The following is a 22,701-nucleotide window of genomic DNA, read 5'->3' on the forward strand; positions in this document are numbered from 1 at the left end:
AAAAAGGACATCATCCAAAAGCAGCAGGACACAGAACTTGTTGTGTAAAACTCCTGGAATGAGTTTGGTCCTCTATCTCTAAATACCATGTTTGCATATCCCCTCGCCAACTAAGCTCAGAGGAGCTGTGCCTTGGAATGGCACTGCAAGATGAAGAGCCAGGCATTTCGGCAGCGCAGCTCAGAACTGCTTGGAGTAACTTCAGTGGAGTGATGTGGGATGACACTACATGAGGATATGGCCTCACAATATTTGACATCTGCCCCTCAATGAAGGCAAAGGATTTCTTGGCACATCTCCTACCTTCAATATTAAAAAAATGAAAATAGCCTTTATTGCTTTTTAATTGGGATGAAGGAGGGAGTATGTTTTCTTTGGATCTTACTTCAAAACAGATGATCAGGGTTGCCGAAAATAAAGAGCCTTGTTTAGGCCTCCTCTGATCTTACCCGCTAAGCAAAATAAACTCAGATGGAAGCATCCCCCTCCACTCATGCTCTCAAGTGCAGGTCATTTCCCTTGCAGGTTTATTTGAAAAATAAGAAACCGAAGGCTTCAGTCTGCAGTGAGCAGTTGCCTGTTCTTAGGAGACAGAGATAGGAGCACTCCTCTCCAACCACTGTTTTTATCCCCATACAGTCAAAACAAAGACTAAAGTCAAGAGCACGCATCTTTGAGCTGTATCTTCTGTACCTTCACATGTTACAAAGTCACTCTGAAAGGTCACTGACTGAATACAGCACATACTGTAAAAGCTATCATATCAATCCTGTTCCTCACCTGTGTCACCTTTGTTTAAGGATAGTAGATTGAAGATGGGAAATAACATGCTGTAATACTGATATGGAGCTTTCATGTTTTTTCTTCCTTAGCTGTTTTCTTTAAATAGAAATACTGCATTCAAGCTGAGAGGACCATTTCCTGCCCTTTTTCCTTCCCCTGAATATGGGGAATTGAATCTTGCAGAGTCCACTGTGCCTACTTCTCAGTTAAATTCAGGACAGAGCAACTAGACACTGAGTAACAGGAGCACATATGATGACCAGAACTTTTGCTGTACTTCTGAAGAGTCATTACACTGCGTGCTGGGCAGAATATGTTGATTGACTACATTCCCGATAGCATATAGCTATAGAAGTGTATAGATTCCTTCCTTTCAGTGATAGAGCAACTGGCTTTGAGAGTCACCTGAATTCATTAAATAAGGACATGAGGGACTTGAGAATAAATTTCAACCTGATAGTCCACCATAGGATTAGAATATCAGGCCCCAGATACAGCCAAAAATTACCAGAAAGTTCATGCACATTAGCAGTTTCACAGGGTGAAAAAATTTGAAAACACCCGTCATTGAAATCTTCTGTTACAATGCATTTGAGCTCTCAGTATAGTTTTCTGCACCAATATATACTTCACTTTACTAGACACCAAGGACCAAGAGCATCGGAGGCCTAATTAACTTTTCAGTCTAGAACAGGGCCTTTTTTTTTTTTTTGCCATGTACATACAGGGCCTGGGGGTGTATTATAGCCACTTAGTGTTCCTTATGCTTTTTTTGTTTAATGCTAAAATTTTGACATTTGAAAAATATTTGTCTTGAATTATGTGCTTCATGCTCCCATTGTCCCCTGGGCACGTTTCTAACTTGGGCTGATCTCCTGTGGTGCACGATCACCTCTCCTCAGACCTTGTGGTGAAGCAGCAGATGGCATATCTTTACTTCAGTAAGGCTTACTGACACTACCTCATAAGACATTTTCATTAACAATGAAAGAAACAAAGGCTAAATGAAACTACTCAAGACTCAATGCCAAAATGATCAAAAAAACCCCTCAGAGTTATCAATTACTTAGACTCACCCTAGAAATATATATTGAGAAGGATTACTCAATGGTCTGTTCTAGCTCTGGCACTATTCATTTTTTTTTAATGATAGAATAGGTATCTCCCTTATAAAGTCTGAAAATAATACGAAAGTAGCGAGATGGAGCAAGGCTCAACACTGCAGCAGCTTCTTTGTAAAATTCAACAACTTTGGCAAATAGCGTCATGGTGAAAATACACAAGACAGAAGACCAAAGCCTCAGAGGTGTTTGCATTCTTCAGATGTGCTGATTTAAATAGGCAGCAAGTACCCGATAGCAATATGTAAGTGTATTTAAGGTGTCTAACTGACATTGAAAACCCTTGTGCCACAGGGAATTTGTGCCATTGAGGAGTTAAGCCTGAAGTCTTCTGTCCACCAAAAAGAGACAGCTAAGGTAGCTGCGCCATAGGTAGCTCATTTGTGCTTTCCCCCAGCCCCCAAGCTGCCAATAGATCTAAGTCTCCACTTCCCTTTGAATTCTGGTTTCTATGAACTTTTAGTTTTGATTTCTGTGCCATTTATGCCATAAGCATAGACGTTTTGTTGACAACAGAACTGCCCCCCCAGTTGTCTGAGTTCCTAAGCTGATAATGAACCTGAGATGCATCTGGGGTGGGCTGAAGCTACAGGCATTTGTTGCTTAAACCATTACACAAGGTGTTACTCTAATTACTAGCGGAGCCCGCAGGGGGTGGATAGCAGCTCACAGCCCAGTGCAAAACAGCAGTCCCCTGCTTCAGAGATCAGATTAGCAATTGGGTGTAGAGCAGAAGGGAAAACAGGCTGGGCATGAGGGTGGTGGGGGACTGGACAGCATGCTGGTGGGAAAGGAGCCCTTGCTTTTCCTGTCTGATCCTAGCACCTCAGCCTTGGCCATGCAGCCCCAGAAAGCATCTTTAACCCCTCCAGGCTTGAAGAGGCTTTTATTTTTAGAAAAAAAAAAAATCAGTGCCATATGCAGCTGTTTTAAGCAAAGACCAAAAAAAAAAAAAAAAAAAGGAAAAGAAAGAAAGGCTTATGAGGTTTATAAGCAGTGCAAATCCAGGGTTATTCCTTCACTAATGGGGTTTGTCTGGTGTTACCAGAATCTGAGCCTGGGCCACTGGTTACTGGGAACACAATGGAATTTGAAGCCTAATTAACAAAAGAAATCCCTTCACCTGCCTTTAACCAGCACACATGTTTTCAATTGGGCTCACAGCCACAAGTGGCTAAAATTGTGCTAAACAACTCTATTCAAGAGCATGTGGCAGAAAAATAGCCCCCTGAGTCACAAGCCAGAACCAGATGCTCAAGGGAGAACAACAATCAAAACAAGGCCATGCTCAGGGCTGCGGGTGAGGGGAAAGGGGAAGATAATTTTCCTAAGAGAAGACCTTAATGCCCCACAGCCTGGTTAGCTGGCAGGCATTACCAGGCTTGTGGGAAGATGCTGGGGCTTGTGCTGGTGACCACGCCAGCAAGGAGAGAGGGGAACAAGCATCTCCCTCCCCAATCCCTTGTATCCTCACTGTGTGCAGCCAGGACTCCCACACAGCCTCTTAGATAAAACCCATGCGCTCCCAAGTGGTGTGGCTAACGTCTTGTCCCTTTACCTCAGTAGGTAATTCAAAGGAAAATGTACAGCAAACATCTAGAAAAAGTAATAGCAGAGCCAAATCATTGACTGTTTGCTCCTCAAAACAAAAAGGTTTCCGTACCTTCTGAGGAAGACAGAAGTCTGCCAGCCACCTGATTGTACCCCATGACCGCGGTTTGCTCAGCAGCATTGCTGTATGTTGACTGCCCCAGGTCTAGCTCTTCAGATGCTCGTGGTGACAGACTGTAACAGCCTGCTACCTACTGTGACCCTGAATCAAAGGGCTCACAAGAATTACCGCTAGGCTGGAGTTGCTCCTCTTATGTAGTTGAAATGCAAATGTAAATGGCTAATTACAAACTCTTTTCATCCTTAGAAGGGAGCCTTTTAAGCGTCTATCTGCTAGTCACCAGCAAGCAGTTGCTTGCATTTTTTCTTATCTAGGAGGGGGAGAATGATAACATCACCTGAGCACCTTCCCCCCCACACAAAAACACACACACAAAAATAGGCCTCCCTAGCTAAACACCACTGGTGTTATCAAAGCCAGCTCTGCCAAGGACCTTCTCTTCCTGACAGCACAGCCTGGGGAGTAACGCCAGCCCCGTGCTGAAGCCGTGCAATGGAGAGGATGGAGCTGCACTGTGGCACCAGCAGCAGTCCTGCCCCAACCGTTACACAGTCACTGCAAGTGTTACCTGGAATTCTTCCAGCTCTAATTTCTGCTAGCAAATTAAAATAAGCTTTACTAACTTTAAGGTTGTTACAAGTCTACCGGAATTAAGCCTTGCAATACATATTTCATACAATAGCCATAGCCAAAAGCCAATGTGGAAGAAGCTGCAGCTTCTGATACCATCACACATCTTTGTAAAGATGGAATTGGATTACTGCAGAGATACACACTCCACCATGCCTCAAATGCTGCAAACACACGGGTGGAGAGGCAGCCAACCCGCTAAGCAAATCCACTCCACAGCCAAGCAGAGGGGAGCTGGGAATGCAGAAGGGGCAGGTTTCGCTTAGCCAAGTGCTTGAAAGCGACACTAGCTACGTGATCTGCCAATTCTGCCGGGGGCAAGTTTGGGATTCAGCCCAGCTTCTCAATAACCTCACACCGTGCCAAGGAATCTCATGCATGCTGTGCTGCTAATCAGTTGGCGTGGGTCCTGCTGGCTGCTCAGTCCCTGCCCTCACCTCCAGCTGGTGACAAGCAGAGGGGCTCCTGGGATGCCAAGCCTGTACCTACCAAACCTACTTCCAGAACAGATTGGCAGCCCTAGCTCTCTCCCCACAAAGGCTTTGTGTACCAGAAGGCCAATCTGACCAAAGCAGGATTGCTGAGCTTCATTTCCTGCTGTAAGAGGGGTATGTGCTGCATGGCAGTGAGGAAGCAAAGACATCAGTGATGCATCCACCTTGGGCTATAATTTTTTTACAAGTAGGTTTTCTCCCTTGGAAACATCCACAGAGTCCCTTATAAAGATGACAGTCAAGTCATAACATTGCCTACATCCTCAAATCCCCCATTCTTCTCCTTGCACTGTTGCTGATCACGATCCAGCCAAGCCTACAGACAAGCAATACCTGCCCCTTGATGTGGAGCATGGCTGGCAGCACCAGCAAGGAGTACAGATGGACAGAACAACAGCAGGCCAGGAGCAAAGTGCTGGCCAGGCAGGATTAGCTAGGAGTATGAATCTGAGCACACGACTCATTCATGGGTGCGGATGGGAGCAGAATGAAGCTGCCTGCCTGCAGAATGAAGCTGGCTGGAAGAAAGGTTTCCTGATAAAAAGAGGGTGATGACAGATCTAAGAAGGCAGAGACAAGAAGTCTAGGATTTAGAAAGAAGGGTTGGGATTAAAGGACTTGGAATAGGATGCTTGAGGAAAGTATAGCAAAGCACGGAGAGACAAAAGGAAAGAACAGGATGAAGGACAGAGAGAAAGGAAAATGGGGAAGGTTTGGGGAGATAGGTCAGCATCAACCAGTGAGAAAGGTAGCACTTGTGTGGACGAGTGCACATGGAGCACAGCAGCCCTGCTGGTAATGTGACAAGGATGCCTTTCAGACACTGATGCCCAAATGCAGAAGCCTCCCTAAACCTCATCACTGCCACCTGGGTCAAGCCATCTACCAGTGGAAACATGCCTGTGGATGAACCATAAAAGGGGATGTTTTGCTAGATTATTTTTAATGTCATGATTAACATCAGTTCTTAAGTGAGCTGAGCTATTGCAAGACTAGGGTCTCCTGGCAAAGCATACAGCACAAGCTCTCTGGGCATAAAGTGGACTTTTTCAAAATTTAAGTTTTAGTCCCTAGTTTCTAAACCTGGGTTCACAACACCTTACCCCCCACCCTTCCCCAAGCTTAAATAGGAAGATGAGGAAGGAAAATTGTTTAACTGCCTCTTGTTGCTTTGAATGCTGCAGAAAGCGTTAGGTCAGAGGTTGGACTCGATGATCTTGTCGTCTCTTCCAACCTAGAAATTCTGTGATTCTGTGAAATGGAGGGGTTGGGCCAGTTGGCACTGAACCTAAACAGACCTGACTTTTGCTTCATATACAAATCGTGTTAGAGCACAGGTCTATGTCTGGCTAGCAGAAAGAACAAGCAACACCTGAAAATAGGGAAGATGGTGGTTTTGAAAATTTTAGGCTGGGATTTTTGACCTTACAGTGGAGACTTCGGTACACCATTCCATTAATTTCAATGGATATCTAAATTCCCCAGTAGGCTTTGAATAACCTCAAAGTTAAATTCTTATTATTTGGGGATATTTCCTTCACTTGACCTAGGTTTGTCCTTTCACAGTGAAAAGAAAAAGGTGAAAGGAGTGTTCTGTGCTTTCTGTTCAAAAAGAGCTGTGCAAAGGCTTCCTTGACAAAGTCTGCGGTGGTCATTGTCATGCTGCCTTCTCTCCCAAACACTCATCTCAAGCCCCCTGAACGCTATTTGCTTGCCATGTTGCTGACAGAGATTGTACAGATCGCTTGGGAGAGGACAGTAAATCATAACTATATGACAAGCTGCTTCTGACAGCATGTCCCTCTCGTCCTGTTCCTGCAGCCTTTTGGACTTTGTTTTATGTGTTTTTGTGGTCTGAAATATTCTATAAATCTCTTTGAACCTTTCAGAGCCTCCCTTTGTATCTCACTCACACAGTTCTGCAATTGGACTGGGAAGGTCCAGAGCTGACAACTTACTTATAGCCTGGCTGCAGTTACCGCACCATTTCACTAAGCAGCCAGCTCCTCATTAATTTTCTGTATTAAACTTTTACGAAGAAAAAAAAATATTTGAGCAGCTATAGAAGATGCATAAAGAGCTGACACAAAGCCTCAAGCTCAACACCTTTCCAACTGCAAAAACATCTCTATACTTCTGGTTATTTAAACAGAAGAGTTCTTCCTCAAAGAAAAGTAAACACTCAAAAATACAAGTTCTGTGAGGCAAAGCAGTTCACCTAGCACACAGCAGGGACTGAAGATTTCAGCATTTTCACTTTAAGTCAGCTTCTTCGTGCCCTCCTTTTTTTCCCCCCTCTGTAGGATATAGATATCATAGCAGGACTCATTCTCCTAGTTAAAAGTTATCTTTTTCTTACAGATATGTTTTTTCCACAAGGAAAAAGATACGTACTTTGTTTGAAAAGTGAAAATGGGGGTTGTACACTGAAAGGTAGGTTGGCTTGAGCAGTTCTGTAGATAAAACTAGTAATGAAGAAAGTCATAGAATCATAGAATCATAGAATATCCTGAGTTGGAAGGGACCCTTAAGGATCATCAAGTCCTTTCTCTGCTCTGCAGCTGACTCCCACAGCTGATCTACATGTTGGGGTTTAATGCTAAGTTGTACACGTTTCACCACAAGCTCCCAGCTCTCCATTTTGCATCAATGTAAGTTCATCCCACAAGCTTATTGGCATGCAAGTAAGATGTACACTAGTGTCCAAGGCAGCTGAAATGGCTGAATTACAGCAAAGTCAAAACCCAACCAAGCAGTAAAAAGCTAACAAGGATGTAAGGGTAAATGCAAGGGACAGCAAGGAAACAAAGTGTAGGAAGAAGAGTGGCAAACAGTAGCAGGGGGACCATGCGAAGGATCGAGCATTGGCAATGCTAGAAAAAACAAAGGTCAGATCCAGGGTCCACAAGGAATTAAACTAGCCATGGAAAGGGGAAGCAGCAAAGAAGTTAGAAAGGGAACAGATGTTTTATGGCCAGAGATGACTGAGTAAGGAGAGGTATTTCTCTGCGTATGATCCTTTTGGTCTGTTTCATGTCGCTTGGGGAAGATACACAAGGAAGAGAGGCTGCTGAAATCTCCACCTGTCAGCAATACTGCCAAAACCTTCATCAGTCTTGCATGTTATATTCTCTCCCTGACACCCTAGGAGGGGGTGAGATTACTTTGTTCACCCTTATCGCCCTGCTGAGACAGCGCTACGATATGTCACCCACTGCCAGCCACTCCTTGTCCCCATACTGTCCCTGCCCTGACAATCCCCCAGCACATGGGGAGGACACGGAACACACTGAGCTATGAGCAGAGTGGGATAGCAAATACCTGCAAATCCCCAGCAGCAATCCCCCTTTCTGCACCCACCCACCACCACTGTGCGTTATCCATCTGGCAGATGTAGCTGCTAGGGGACACGGTAGCAGGCAGGAATGACCTAAACCCTACAGCACGTTTGTGATTGCTTGCAGAGGTTGGTAGTTCATCTCAGAGACCTGCATCACAGATATGCTCCCAGTCCTGTACAAGAAGTAAAGACATGCAGCTGTTCAGCTCAGGCTGGTAACACCGTGTCCCTCCCACAAGTAGGGATGGAGGTATGAGACAGGAGACCCTGTATCAAGAAAGGGTACTTTGGGGCTTAAGGCATGCAGCTTTTAGGACAATCAACCTCAAATCCCAGCTCTACTCCTCTCAAGAGTAGAGCTCTGCCCTTACTCTTTGCATTGGTTCACATCCACAGCTCCCATAGACCAGTCTCACCTGATTGTCTCTTAACACAACACACTATGGCTTTGTGCTGAGCTGAGACTTTTGTAGAGGTCTAGGACACTCCAAGCAAATACATCCAAATCAGAAAGCATTAATTAGATTAGTTAAGACTTACTTCTTTAAAAAAAAAATAATAAATAAATCCATAAGAGTGAAGAAACAGAAAACTCAAGATGAATTGCTGTATTAATGCTATTCAAACAGCAAAGTCATATTCGATATCCTGAATATAAAATTGAAACCTACGCAACCTATGCTCAGTTCTAAGAACATCTGAGAAATGTTGTTATCCATACTTGCATATACATTTCAGAACATTGTAAGCTAATTTCATTACATTATTTACTCTTTAACAATTATTTCAATCATCTTTGAAATGGCTGAAACATATGGCTAACATATGGTTTATGTACATCCTTGTAAGACATGTGTAATGTCAGAATTATTTTAATCTTATCTGATTACATAATATTGAGCAGTACATTAGTAACATGTGTTTCATGATGTCCTCTTCTGTATTAATGATATGAGGAAATGCATGAACATAAAAATCATGTGAAATGGAATAAAAGTGTTATGAGTTTAAAAAGGACAAGTTAGCCATGAAGCAATGACTAACAGTGGCAAAGCACTTCCAGGTCTAAGGAACCTAAACTGATTAGCTGCAAAATGCTTTCACTTGAACATAGCAAAAACCTTGGAGACAAAGAAAAGGATTTTGTTCTTGAGTAAATACAGTTAGACACCAATTCGCAGTGGCTTTTATACCCTTCCTTATAAAGGGTTTAATTTTGAAATCATTCTAAAATAAAATAATACCCTAATTTAATTCTTTAAAGCTCCATGAAAATGGTACTTATTACAGGTAAGACTACTAGGCAGCTGGGTTTCCTTGGAAATGAACTGTTTTTCTAGTCAGATTCTTTATCAGGGTGAATACTGCCCAGGCTGTGCAGACATCTGATATACCTGTAGGTCAAATGCTTCCTTGAAAGTACAGGAACTCATGCAGGGCTACCTATGCAGCCAGAAGCCCTCTACACACATGTGAATCAACTCAGTAGCAACTCCCCTGAACATACATGCAGCTCTTTTGCTCAAGAAATTAAATCCCCGCATCTTATTTAAATAAATAACATATGGAGCATACACACACACACAGTGTACCTGTATTTCCATGGTTCTGTGATATACTTCAATTTAAAAACAGTCACCTCTGAAAGCAGACCCTAAAATCCAATTCTACAGTCCAGCCACGTTTTAGATGCAATATTTTCCAAAACAAAGCTTTTCCTCTCCTCATACAGTAAGTAATCCAACGTTGTCACCCCTGCATTTGAGGTCTGCTTATCTCAGATTAAATGCATGACAAATCACTACGTCAAGTGAATGAATACAATTATGCCATTTTATCTATAAACTTGACATCCTTAGCAGGCTTAACACTGGCTTCTGTGGCTTGATTTTTAGGACTTGCTGAATTACAAGAATTTTGCATTTTGCCCAGGAGTTGCTATGGAGGAGCTTGAGCTCTCAAAGGAGCTAATTTCCAAACAGCTGTATGTGGGCAGAGTTGAACCCATTGCTAACACAAAGTCCATCAGTTGTAGCAGGTGGCATCAACATTTTGGCTATCAAAACAACTCAAAGAGCAGGTTGTGCTTCTACTGTAGGGCCCTGAAGGGAGGCAGAAAACACAACCAGGATGAATACCTTCAGCATCTTAACCCAGAGCTTGCTATGCAGTTTCCAAGATGTGGAGATCTTGCACTGGCATACTTCCCAAGAGACCCATTTCTCATGCTGAGAGGACATCCTTCTCTTAAAGCACTGCTAGGTCTCAGCTCTGCCCATCACTGCGCTCATGGCTGGTGGGATAGCGAAGTGTAAGCACTGCTCTACTGTAGCAATCCTTCTTCACAGTATGTATTCTAGATGTTACAGCAAAATGGAAACAGCTGAGAAAGCTCCTGTTTTACAGGACAGTGGTGTTAAGCTTTTACTGCTAATTACTGTTTCTTAAACAGAATGATGTTGACTGAAAATCCCCTGAACCTTTTCGCCAGGAGTCATTCAGAGGAAGAAACATGCCCAAACAACTCGTACACCCCCCTGGGGCATGCTAGAGTTATATCAGATGAAGAAAAGGAAGCACGGCCAGCACAGATCCCTGCGACCAAAAGCACCCTCTCTACCTAATAAAGGCCGTGTGTTCTAACAGATAGACCTGCAGATGTTCAAATCCAGGTCACAGTGCACTGGCAGTCCACACAGCAAGGGCATGCTCTTAATCTCACCATTGCCCCACTCCAGCTAGCAGAAGGGAAAAAAATAAAATCCTTCCACAGCCACAGTGTGAGTACTGACAGCAGCGTGCAGTCAGAGGTCCTTCATCTTGGCACCCGATTTCCACCACCACCCTTCCCTGCAGCTTTACCCTGTACTAGTCCTTTGTTCTGCACCATCTTACACAGCAGTAAGCCAGGGGAATTCAAGTCCTGCATTTCTCAGGCTCTGGGACCCACCGACTTCAGCATTTAATGAGCTGCCTTCTCCTTTGACAAGTATGTCTCCGCACAGGACAGTTTTGACTAGAGCAAATATATTCCACACATGTTTCTGATTAGGATCCACCCTGTTGTCCCAATATATTGCTTGCATCGCTTTATATCATGTTATACAGGGTCAGCCTCTAGATCCACATATAACATGACATAATCATCAACGACAGGGTGCAAAGCCCCAGGGCAACGCAGAAAGAGAGGCCCATGCCGGTCAGATCAGATGTCCATGGGCAGCTGCACACTTGTCACCTAGGTGACACGCAAATAACATGTCCTGTCAAGTTCCTGCCTGCAACCAAAGCAGAGTTTTGACTTCATCTTGTTAAATTGTTTGTTCTTCCATTAATAGCCAGCACAGCCAGAGGGCCAGGGTGGCCACACAGCACTTCCAAGAGATGTGTCTGTGTCTCTGTCCCGTGATTCTTAGGGCCTGCAGGCATGCCAGGGAGTACAAAAGACCTCAGTTTGCTGTGGGACACGGCAGTCACTAAAAACTCGCTCTTATCTGAAAGTCACTAGGGCAGAGCTGGTACAGGCCAGCACCAGTGCCAATGGTGATGCTGAAGAAAGCTGTGGGCTTTCTCTTTTCCTGCAATATGCAGGGTTAAGGTTTCTCTCCCAGGCAGAAAAGGAAGAATTCTCATTATCCAGATAAGGATCCCTTTCCTTTTAAAACCATTAGCAGTTTGGTATCCAACAGCCATCAGAAATGAAGGTCTGCAGCCTTCTCTGCCACACATTGAGTACTCTCCATCCCTGCCATTGGCCTTGGCAGCAGCATCTGAACTGCCCTTACTGGGGTGGTTTCTCTCCTCGTTTTGCAGTGTGTTGGCAGAGATCTGCTGAGAGAGGCTGACCTACATGCAAGGGGTTACTTCTACCTATGCTTCCATAGAAGCAACAGCCTAAGTACTAGTTTAGGCTGCACTGACTGCATATTGCCTGAAGAAAGCTGTGTATTTCATGACCTCCAGCATAAATTCACTCACTTCATCTAATTCCATCCCACAGATGGGAAATCCGAGGCACCAAACAATTCTGGGACACAACTCAGGTGCCCCAGGGAGACGTGCCTGCCTTCACAGCCTCCAGCCCTGTCCTGTACGTTGTCAGTGCTACCTCCACCAACTGCACACACCAAAGCCAGAAACCACAGGCTTCCTGCATTAGTGGAAATGCTAAAAATGAACTGAACTGACCCCAGCACAGGGGACTGGCCAAGGCCTGTCTGCAGAACAACATCAAAGGAGTTATCAGGGTGGAGGAATAACACAAGGGACTGAAGCAGGTGATCCAACTCCAACTGGGCTACAGGGCTCTGGAAACTGCCCCGCCAGTCCTGCTTTGCAGCATGGGTCGTCTCTGTGGCGGGGAACATTTTCCCTTTCTTTTCTGTACTGCGGTGCTCAGCTGCTCCTGCATTTTGCAGGTGCACTCAGCTGAGACTTGTCCCAGAGCCTTGCATTCAGAGCAGATAAAAGCTCATGCCTCCCCCTGTGCCCATGTGTCACAACAGTGTCAGCCCATGTCATCGCGCAGATGTGAGCTGCAACAAGGCCCCTACACAGCCCCGGCCTGCCAGCCGCTGAAGGGAAGCCGAAAAACATGGCCAAATGGGGCACCTCTACACTGCACCAACAGCCCAACACAGGCTTTATCCTGTGTCATTCACAACATCTTGCCTGCAAAAAAGCTCTGGAAACAGTGTATTTGACTTGCTCAAAACAAAGGCATTTCTCTAAACATGTCCAGGATGGAAGGCTTCTTCTAGGCTTACACAAGCATGACTGTAATCATAATTTGGCCTCTACCCTTTTCCCCTCAGGGCCAGACAAGCTGTCTGCTGTACATTGGACTAACACAGGGGTATTTGGACTTCTGGTAACCCGCCACCTGGTAGCTGTGGAAACGATCCTATCTCCTTACATTTATTACTTGCTATTCACTTTTTTTTTTTTAAGAAAAGAATGCTAGTCATCTAGTCAGATGAGGTGGCTCAGAGAACTTCCTAGCAGTCAAAAAACGCTACTAAAAATGCTAAAAGGTTCTTGGCTGTGTCCTGTCAAGCCAAATCCAAGCCTCATCAGTTTTCAACAAGTCTCTGAAAACACATTCAAGTGATATGAAATCAAACAGACAAGGACACTGTGCTGGAGCCAGCCAGTTTTGCTGCAGGTAAAACATGCCTGGCTCTAACACACAACTGTGCTCCCCAGCCAGCAGAGCTATTCTGGAGTCACACAACCTACTGCACACACACAAACACGTTACCCCCCATTAGGCCAGTCTTTTTATAAAATTATAGTTACACGTGACACAGACGTGAGAGATGGGGTTAGGACCTGGCTGACACATTGGCAGTCTGTCTGTAAGAGGCCCAGTGCAAGGTCTGTCCTCCTGTGCATGCTCCACAAACACCTCCTTCCCACCCCACAAACACACAGACCAAACAGGCCCACTTGGATCAAACCAAATGTGGAGTATGACAAGGCAGGGGGACCCAGCCTGTCAGCAGGGGTTCACCAGCATCAAAGCACGCTAACATCCCAATTCCTGCCAGCCCAGCACTCCCCATACCTGCAGCCAGTGCACAAACCCAGAGCCCCCTCTAGAAGGTCATACCTTGCCAGGGAGCCTTCACAAGCCCTCCCAGTTGAGCAGATGCCAGCAGGAAGGGCTACCACATCCAGGAGCCTCCAGATGCAAGCACAGCAGATCAGGAGGGCAAATGCACGTGCTTAGGGCTGTGGGTCTGGGACAACCCCTCCCCAAAGAGCCCCACACACTGAGGGCAGGGGGAGCCTCCTGCCCCTTCCCACCATGTGTGTGGGCCAGAGCAGAGCAAGGAGACAGACGGACAACCCCCTGCCCCAACCACACAGCAGCCTGAACAGCCAGCCATGTGCTGCAGGGCAATTAAGTTCCTCATTAGCTGTAATTAGCAGGCACCTGACACCCTTTGACAGAAGGCCAGCAGTGGAGGGGCCTCTGCCTAGCAGGAGAGGGCCAGTGGGAAGCAAACTTCTGTGGCTGGCTTTATCAGTCACTCTTTCTCCAAGCTCCCCCGCCTGTGCTGGAGGGGCACCAGAGGCAGCACCTGTGAGCACGAGCCCGATGCACAGCCCCAAGGATTTAATCAGCCTGGGGGTCAGACCTTCACTGCACAGGCTGGAAATAACAGCCCCAGAGAGCTGAGCCTTGGGCTGAGCTGCAGCCACTGCCATGGGCTGCTTTGCTGAGGCTGTGTGCTGCCAACAGCAATTCCCGTTAAGTATCCCATCCTCCTGCCTGCTGCTTCTGCTCTCTGCAAGCCAACATTACAAAAGCATCCTTCCCTGGGTGAGGTCTCCTGCCAACCCTCTCACACAGACAAAATCTTTATGCAGCAGGAACTGTGCCTTACGCCCCCATGGGCAGGGAGACCAGCCGACGCTCTCCTGGTCCTCAGCAAACCAGGGCTGCTGGAACAGTGTGGAACAGTCAGTGAGACAAATGTTCGCTCTGCTTTTTGCAGCAGAAAGGCTTTGGAAAGGCCTCTTGAAAGCCTACCCCGTCAGCCACCAACCTGTTTATTGTACGCGCACATCTTTTGATTAGTTCTTAAGCACCTGGCCTTCACTTTGCAGCATGAGAGCTTCCTGCAAGCCTTCACACATCTATCTTCAGAGATAAACGTGAGGGAAGGGGAGAGAGTAGCTCTTGGACAGAGCCGGTCTCTTAAATCCTCAGCTAACTGTTAAATCCCTCCCATGCTTAGTGATCTCCAACTGGCTCTTTTGGCCATTCATTATTTATAGCATGTGTCTGGCTGTATGGTGTTTCATTAGCTCTGGAGGAGGACAGCAAACGCAAGAGTCCCATGCTCTGCGTCCTTAGCCTCAGAGACTCTGCAGGACTTCAGACTCTTTGGAGCTAATCCTGTGCTCTTTTAACTCACTTGCAGAATTACTGTTTCTAAGAGGGGAAAGGATCAGTCAATATGATCTACAGGGCCTATATTTTCACTCTGTTGCTGTCATGTTGAGCCTGCAAGCTGAATGCAAAGAAAAGCTTACAGAGAGCAACCTACTGCAACAGTATGATAATGCCTTATTTATAGTTCATATTTAATCTCCACTGTCACAGCTGTGGTTCTTGCTGTGACACCACCAGAGCAAAAACCCCTTCATAACTGGGTAAACTCTTCCCACGAAAGCACCTACCAGTCTGAGCATGACTTCTCTTGTTTTTTCTTGATGAGCCCCCTGAGCTCTCTAATTCCCATGCTGCATAAAAAGCAATCAAAAACTGTCCAATCATTTTTTTTTTTAATTTTTATTTTTTTGGGAGTGAGTGTGTGTGACTTTCTACTGCATCCTCTCTAATTTTTCTGCTTCTTTAAAAGTATGCCCTATTTTAAGATGTCCACAACAAGGGTTTGGAAGGGGATGTATTATCTTTTATTAGTCTAAATGATATAGTTGGAAAAGCTAGGCAAGTCTTCAGTTACTGAAGGCTTTTGCCTAATGAAAGATACCACTTTTCTCTGGCGTCCCTGCCTTGCTTGTAAGCCTTAAACTGCCTTAGCTTCAGCAATTTCAGTACCACAAAGAAAGCACAGAAATCTTAGACAGGCTGGACATTTAATCTGTACTGCCACAAAACAGCGTTATTACAACAACTGCACTGCCTGGGCTGGTTTGTTGTTGCAGGATAGCTCACCAGTACTAGATAGCTCCTATTACTTAAACATAAATCACCACTAAAACCACTTGTTTGAGTTCAAAACCAACAATGGCATGCCTGAACTGCAATAAATTGGTTACCCACGATAGCACAGAGAATCACCAAAACGTACATTAAGTCAAAGGGGATACTGTAAACGTTTTGATAAGCTGTTGTCAGAACACAAGGGAGCTACTTCTAAGCTATACCTTTTATCTCTGTCTTGCTACAGATAATGGCTGAGCTCTCTCAGCCTCTTCCTGATTTGTCTTCTCCTTGGCCTTTGAAAGTCAGGACTGGGGTAAAACATCCTCCCACCTTCAGGCAGGCTTTGAGGTACAGCTACCCAGGATGTCCAGCAGTTCCCTCAGCTGAGACCCTCCAGTCCTCTTCCCCCAGCAGCTCATGCAGTACCTGGGGAGCATCCTAGTACCAGAATATCACATGCACAGAAACAAAACAAAAACAAAACAAAACAAAACAACAACAACAACAAAAAAAGCCACCCACACCACATCAACACAAACATTTCAGGAAAGCATCACTCCTAAAGAGAACGAGGCAGACTGTAAATCTGTCCAGCTCAGCCCATGGCTCAGCCTCCCCTGCAGCTGGGAAGGTCTCTCTCTTCAGATTCCCTCCATCCGTCTTTTCGGCATTGGCCTGTCACCACAGAAAGCTGCTGACAGATGGCCCCGATTCAGGCAGCCACGCAGGAAATCCCCATAACCCATTATCACTGTGCAGGAATTCATCTCGCAGCCAGGCATCCCTGCCTACCAGTGTCTGCAGCTTAATACACTGAAGTCTCATCATCATTATAGTTGCATCTTATTTATCCAGTTAAAAGAGAAAATCATCAGCAGCATGAAGCATGTGCTGCCTGGTTCAATAACTCTAGCAGCAGCTGCTTGTGCCGGAGGGCTGGGAATGGTTTGTTCTTTTTCTCAGGAAAAAAAAAAATAGACTTCAGAGAAGGCTGTAAATTTGCATTCAGACTACTCCTGCCCTGTGGTCCTTCTTGCCCAGCAGCTTGCTCCGGAGAGCAGCGCAGGGCTGGCGAAGCAGCCATGAGATAACCCTTTTGCAGATCTCACTCCATCAGAGGGATTTCTCTACCTGTCCCCATGGCTGTCCAGCAGACACACAAATACAGCCCTGGCCCCTGCAGATGCCCTGCCACCAGTGTACAGGGACACCTGCTGCCGTTTCTGTTCCTGCACAGCCAGGGGCTGTGCCAACACAAAAGCTGTCACATTCTCCACACTAAAACTGAGTTGATATATCTACTTTGGCTTAAAAGAAATTACACATTTGCAGCATTATACTGAGCAAACTTTTATGAGGAAACAGGGACACTGAGAGTGACCTGCTGAAAAACAAAGTCTTAGGTTCCAATGAGTGAAAAAGTTATATTCTGGATCGATTATTGCCATGGTGCCCCCAAACCCACATTGTTAGACCTGTTAGGGAAAGGATGTTTATTTTATGGTTAAAGAAAGATACCAGGAGACACAAAAAGCTGTTTGAGACATTAAATGAAAGCATTCCTGAATGGTGAAAACCATTGTGTACAGAAAGGGCACAGAGAAGGAGCCTTTGAGAAACCTGAATAAGAAAATAAATCTCCCTTTATTTGCCTTGGAGAGTCTGTTTTTTTGATGTCAGCTCAACATTTCTTTGAAACCTTTACCATCAAGTTGCATAGTGCAAAAGGGAAACAGAGATGTTTATTTATCAGCAGAGAATCACAGGCCAGTCTCTGCCCAAGACAGGCTCTGTCCTCTTTACAACTGCTGCGATGGCAAATACATCTCCTACCATGGTATTTCCCAGGTTGAGGAGCCCCGGCAGCAGTGTGCAAACCCCATCTGGATCTGGGGCACTCAGGGGGACAGTGGGAAAGTATTCACAGCAAAGGTTGAAATGGCTTGAAAGTGCATGTCATATTCTGTTCTTTATGAACATAGAAATATCCATTTTTTTTTCCTGTTCATTCCCCAGGATGGTGGGAAAAATCACTATGTTTCCTGAATGAGTGAGTGGAAAAAAGACCATTTGCAGTAAAAAATGAGCTTGTAATACAAAGCTAAAAAGAAAAGCTTAAGGTTTTTTCCATGTATACTTTCAGCGCAAAAGCAGCCATCCTATTAAATTCCTCGGTAATATCATAATGTTAAATTCACCAAACACAAAAGCCTTAAAAAATGTGTTAAGTCCTTGACTATCAGGGGGCTACAGCCTATGACAACCTCAGTATTTTCTCTTCTCAGCCTCTAGCCCCAGCCATACCACCCTCACCACACGTCAGCCATGCAGAGAAACCAGTTTCCACCACAGTGGGCTCCCCTGGGGCCCGAAGGACTGCAGGGACTGCAGGTGGGAGGTTTGTGCTGCCAGCACCTGCTGCTGGGACAGGGCTGGGATCTCACACAGGCTGCTTTCAGATGGCAAAGGGTCACTGGCATGAGCTAGATTTGAGCTGGTTCCTAGAAATAAAGAAATTAAGCTGCTTGCTCCCTGTGTTTGGATTTTCTTCTAGTGCATCCTCACTGGCAGTGGATGTATTTCAACATGCCCTCATTAACTCACCTTCCTCCTCCCAGGGATGACAATGCCCAAATGCATAATTTTCCTTTTACACAGAAAAAGTGATTTCCTGTCATCACCACTGCCAGCAGTTCTTGGCAATGCTTTAAAGAGAGCCTTCCCCCTCTTGTACATCATTCTATTCTTAACAACCTCGCCCAACGTAATAGCTGTAGATGGGGATGTAGATGTGATTTGGTCCACTCAGCCAGCTGGTGGACCAAAGCCACTGAGAGAGTCTCCTCACACCCAGGGTGCTCTGGGTGCTGCTCCTGGGGCCTCACCTGTGGCAGGTGGAGTGAGGGACTTGAAGAAGCAAATGACACAGACACAGAGCTGCAGACTGTGAGGGAGGAAATCCATCACTCCTGCAGGTGCTGGCTCACCTGAGACCAGGTCTTATGTGACTTCAGGCTGACCTTGTCTGCTGAAGCAGGAAAGCCCTGGTTCATTTTCCCCACCTTCACAAGCCTGAATGCCTTCAGCCAGCTTCTTGCTTTCAGAGGAAACCAAGATACACAGTTTACGAGCTCAAACAGTTTTGTGCAGGTGATCTCTAAAATGAGAGCTATATATATCTCCCCTAGGATGACCTATTAGTATTCACCCAGTAACTGAGCAAATAAATGAATGTACTTCTACTATTTGGATGGCTAAATATTTCCAATTATGGGTGTTACGAACAATGCATAATATGTTTGCTTTGGAGGGAGGCTAAGGATTTAAAGCCCATGTTAGAAACATTAGCTGCTGTCACTAATGTGACTAGCTGGCTCGAACATTCATTTTTTCTGATTTTTTCTCCCCATTTGCTCCAATTTTTCAATTAAAACTTAATTGCTTGCCCAATCACTCACTGCTAAACTGATAGGGAGATTATAGGCTATCATAAACATTCTCTGCTCTCATATTTCTTCATGGCAACACAGAGAAAAGGTCAGTTATAGTACTGGCCTACATGCTAAGCCACACTTTTATTGCAGATTGTAGCTTAAGTTTATGCTTGTGGCTTAAGCACTTGTTATAAGAATGTGCATTGAGTGCCGGATAGTGTGCTTAAGTCCCCTCTTTCTTCATTTTTGCCTGTGTGTTTTCTAGGGAGCTGCATTGCCATCCCACCAGTAAAAATCAGGATCCAGCTCCTGGTGACATACTTCTTGTACTTTCCTCTGCCTGGGGTATGTTGATCTGTTTTTATGTCTTGTTTCCATATGTTAGATAATCTATGGACATGTGAAATGAGCAAAAAGCAACAGAGCCGTATCCCATCTAAGCAACTCTTAAGTGGAAAGAAATTTCTGCAGAGATCATGACTTTGCTATTGAAAGCAGGCTGAGCATAGCCAGCACACAACCTTACCTGCCGGGCACAACAGCCTGGTGCTATTGCATTAATTTCCTTAAATAAGCCTGTAGCTCTAAAATGAGCACATACTTGTTTAAACTTGTAACCAGAGCAGTGGCTGGAGGGAAGCTATAAAGGGAGTTTGTATATATGTGCAATGATAGCAGCAAGAGAAGAGATTAGATAAACAGAAGATCATTTACAGCATCATGTGCCTCACAAACCTCTGCTGGCAGGAGATGTATTACACCCACTCCAAAACAATTAGCTGGGCTGACAAGCTGGGAATATTCACTGGGGGTAGGTAGCAAGGGTGATTTGTCTTTGAGACCCCTAGGCTATCAGAAGAGCAGAGGCCAGGGTTTTGCTGGCCTCTTTTATGGCCAGCTGTTTATTTTTAAGGATTAATTTATTCTTCCTTGTGGGTTTGCTGCAGTTGCCATGCTAAAAGAGCTGTTGTGAGCATCATACTCTTATGGGAGAAGCCAGGGAGAAAAAGGGATTTGGTTTCCTTGGTTTACTAAGTGGGTGGAGGTCTGCAGCTTGGATGTACCTTGCACAGACAGAGCAACAGAGCCTGGAAACAGCATAGCTATTTTCTGCACAGTCACATGGGGTTGAAGTGGCCATCCCTGAGCAGGCTTTCACTCCACCATGTCCAAAAGGGAGCATCAAATGTTCCTGAAAGATTTTCGCTTTGTACTGCTGTAAAAGTAGAGAGAACTATTCACTTGCAAGGAACTTTTCTCCCAAGGTGCTTGCAAATTGGCTCAATGCTTTCCAATAGGATGGGGAAAAGTCCCCTTTCATCTTCATTTTTGGGGTGGCAAATTTTACACAAGCAGCACAAGGGCCCTGAGCAGGGTGAGGCAGGAGAAGTGCAAAGAACTGGCAGGGCTTGGGGGCCCTAGGAGAGGTTTCAGAATAACCCTGTGCTCTATCAGCTCTCACCTATTCCACTCAATGCCAAGAGCAGCCCTACTGAGCCCTTGCCATTCTCACACATTGCAACTGCCACATGCCTGGGAAAGCCCCACACAACAGAGAACTACCCAAAGTATATCACAAAGGGTACAGAGCTCAGTGAGCCTGCTTTGCCCTGAAGAAGACTGCAGACCTGCTGGCAGAGCCCAGGAGGCCTGGTGCCCACCACCCAGGAATGGTCCTTCCAGTGGTTCTGGTTAGCTGCTGGGGGAATCGGTGAGGCAGCTAACATGAACTACAGATTCACAAGTACAGCTGCTCTGTATCTTGGTGAAAAATATGACTTGTCATCCCTTCTCACAGATAGCGGACTGTTTTCATCCGGATCCTTTTGGCATTCCTGAGGATTGCCCAGATAGCCCGATGAAAAATGCTTGCAACCACTTTTCTGTATCTGATGCCTTTCCTCATTTGAGCCTGGTCTCGTAGAGCCCATGGCATCGTGCCTGTTCCTGATTGGAAGGCTGAAAGATTTTTAAAAGAAGAAAAGTAAACAGCAGATAATATAACCTTTCTGCCAGGTGGTGTCAGCGGTAGAAATAGGCAGACTCAGACAGTGTCTAGAGTTTCCATTTAATATAACTAAAATAAATGGTTCTAGCCTCCACCTAATACCTTGCCCTCTAGAGTTTTAGGAATGCAGGCTGTAAATCCCTGATCACCTTTAATACATATTATTTTCTGAGCCCAGGGTTTATGTTAGTCATTGACTAACTATGAACTAAAACCCTTGTGAGAACTTCAACATTTTTGGTGAGAGTCCCCCTAGACCTCACCTGTCAGAGACAAGTGGCACTGCCTTCAAATAGCAGTGAGGCACCTTAGCTACTGCCCTTCCCATGCAGCTCTGCCCTTCTTCCCTGATAGGACACTGAAGCCACTACTACTACCTAGCAGAGACCACCTGAGTAAAAGAAATAAAAAATGTAATAGAAAAAAGATCATACGCAACATCCTCCTTCAAAACAGACTCTTGACGTGTCCCTGGTCGTGATGCTGACCAATGAAGTAGCCATCTAGCGAGGCCACTATTCCCATCACTCTCATTGAGGCTTCCCATTGCCCTCTGTAAGAGCTTGGCTAATAGGTACACAGTGGAGAAAGCACATTTTGATTGAGAAATGATGCAAAAATCTCACTGCTTGGCTGGAAAGCTGTGCTCCTTTATGAGCACTCAGACAGAAGGACCTGGGAGAGACATATCTCCCATGTAAAGAAGAACAACAGGGACTGTGGTGCTTGATGGTGACCTCCCAAAGCTCAGCAGCACCCAGCAGCAATGTATCAGTATTTGGGGCCCTCTCACCATGGAGGAGAGCACAGGCATCCAGTCCTGAGGAGGTCTTACACACAGAGGAGTTTGAGCTGGGAACCAGAAAGTCTCACTGTGGTTTGGGAAAGCATTTTCCTTCACTATCCTCATTCCAGAGCTACAGGCAATCTTTTAGATAGGCTGGATCCATGCCACAGCGTGCCTTGAAGATTTAGTCTGAAACTTGTACTTGATTCTCATGAGGAAAGTTACCCAAATATGGCCTGTGTCTGGTGTGCCGCAGCCTTGAATTTCTGTATCCTAAGTGGCTCTTGTCCTGACAAAAATGGAAAGGTAGCGTTGTCTACATGTTAAACATCATGGGAAAAAATTCTAAACTTGCCTCCTTCCCTAATCTACCACCAGGCAATATTTTTCAAGAGTTAATGAGATAATGACAGAAAATCCAATAATAGGTCAAAAATCTTATGTGCTGTTCCAGACTGAAGGTTTTTTCTTCTTTTTTTTTTTTTTTTTCCTCCCCATGGACCAAACTCATGTTCAGCACTCATCATAAAGAAGGAATATTGTCTATGGCATCTCAATAGCAAATTTTGCAGGGAAACTGCCAGGAATGACTGGGCCTTCAGTAGTGACCTCTCATCTCCCTTTAGTAAGTGGAATAGAACAAATCTGTTTCCAAAAACACTAGGCCACCTTGTTGATCCCAAAGCTTTGTGAAACTGAGCAGCTGGCTTCCTTTAATCCAAGACAGAACAGAAGATCCTGTTCTACTGGA

This window comes from Anas platyrhynchos, chromosome 6, assembly GCF_047663525.1.
Source record: "Anas platyrhynchos isolate ZD024472 breed Pekin duck chromosome 6, IASCAAS_PekinDuck_T2T, whole genome shotgun sequence".
Lineage (NCBI taxonomy): Eukaryota > Metazoa > Chordata > Aves > Anseriformes > Anatidae > Anas > Anas platyrhynchos.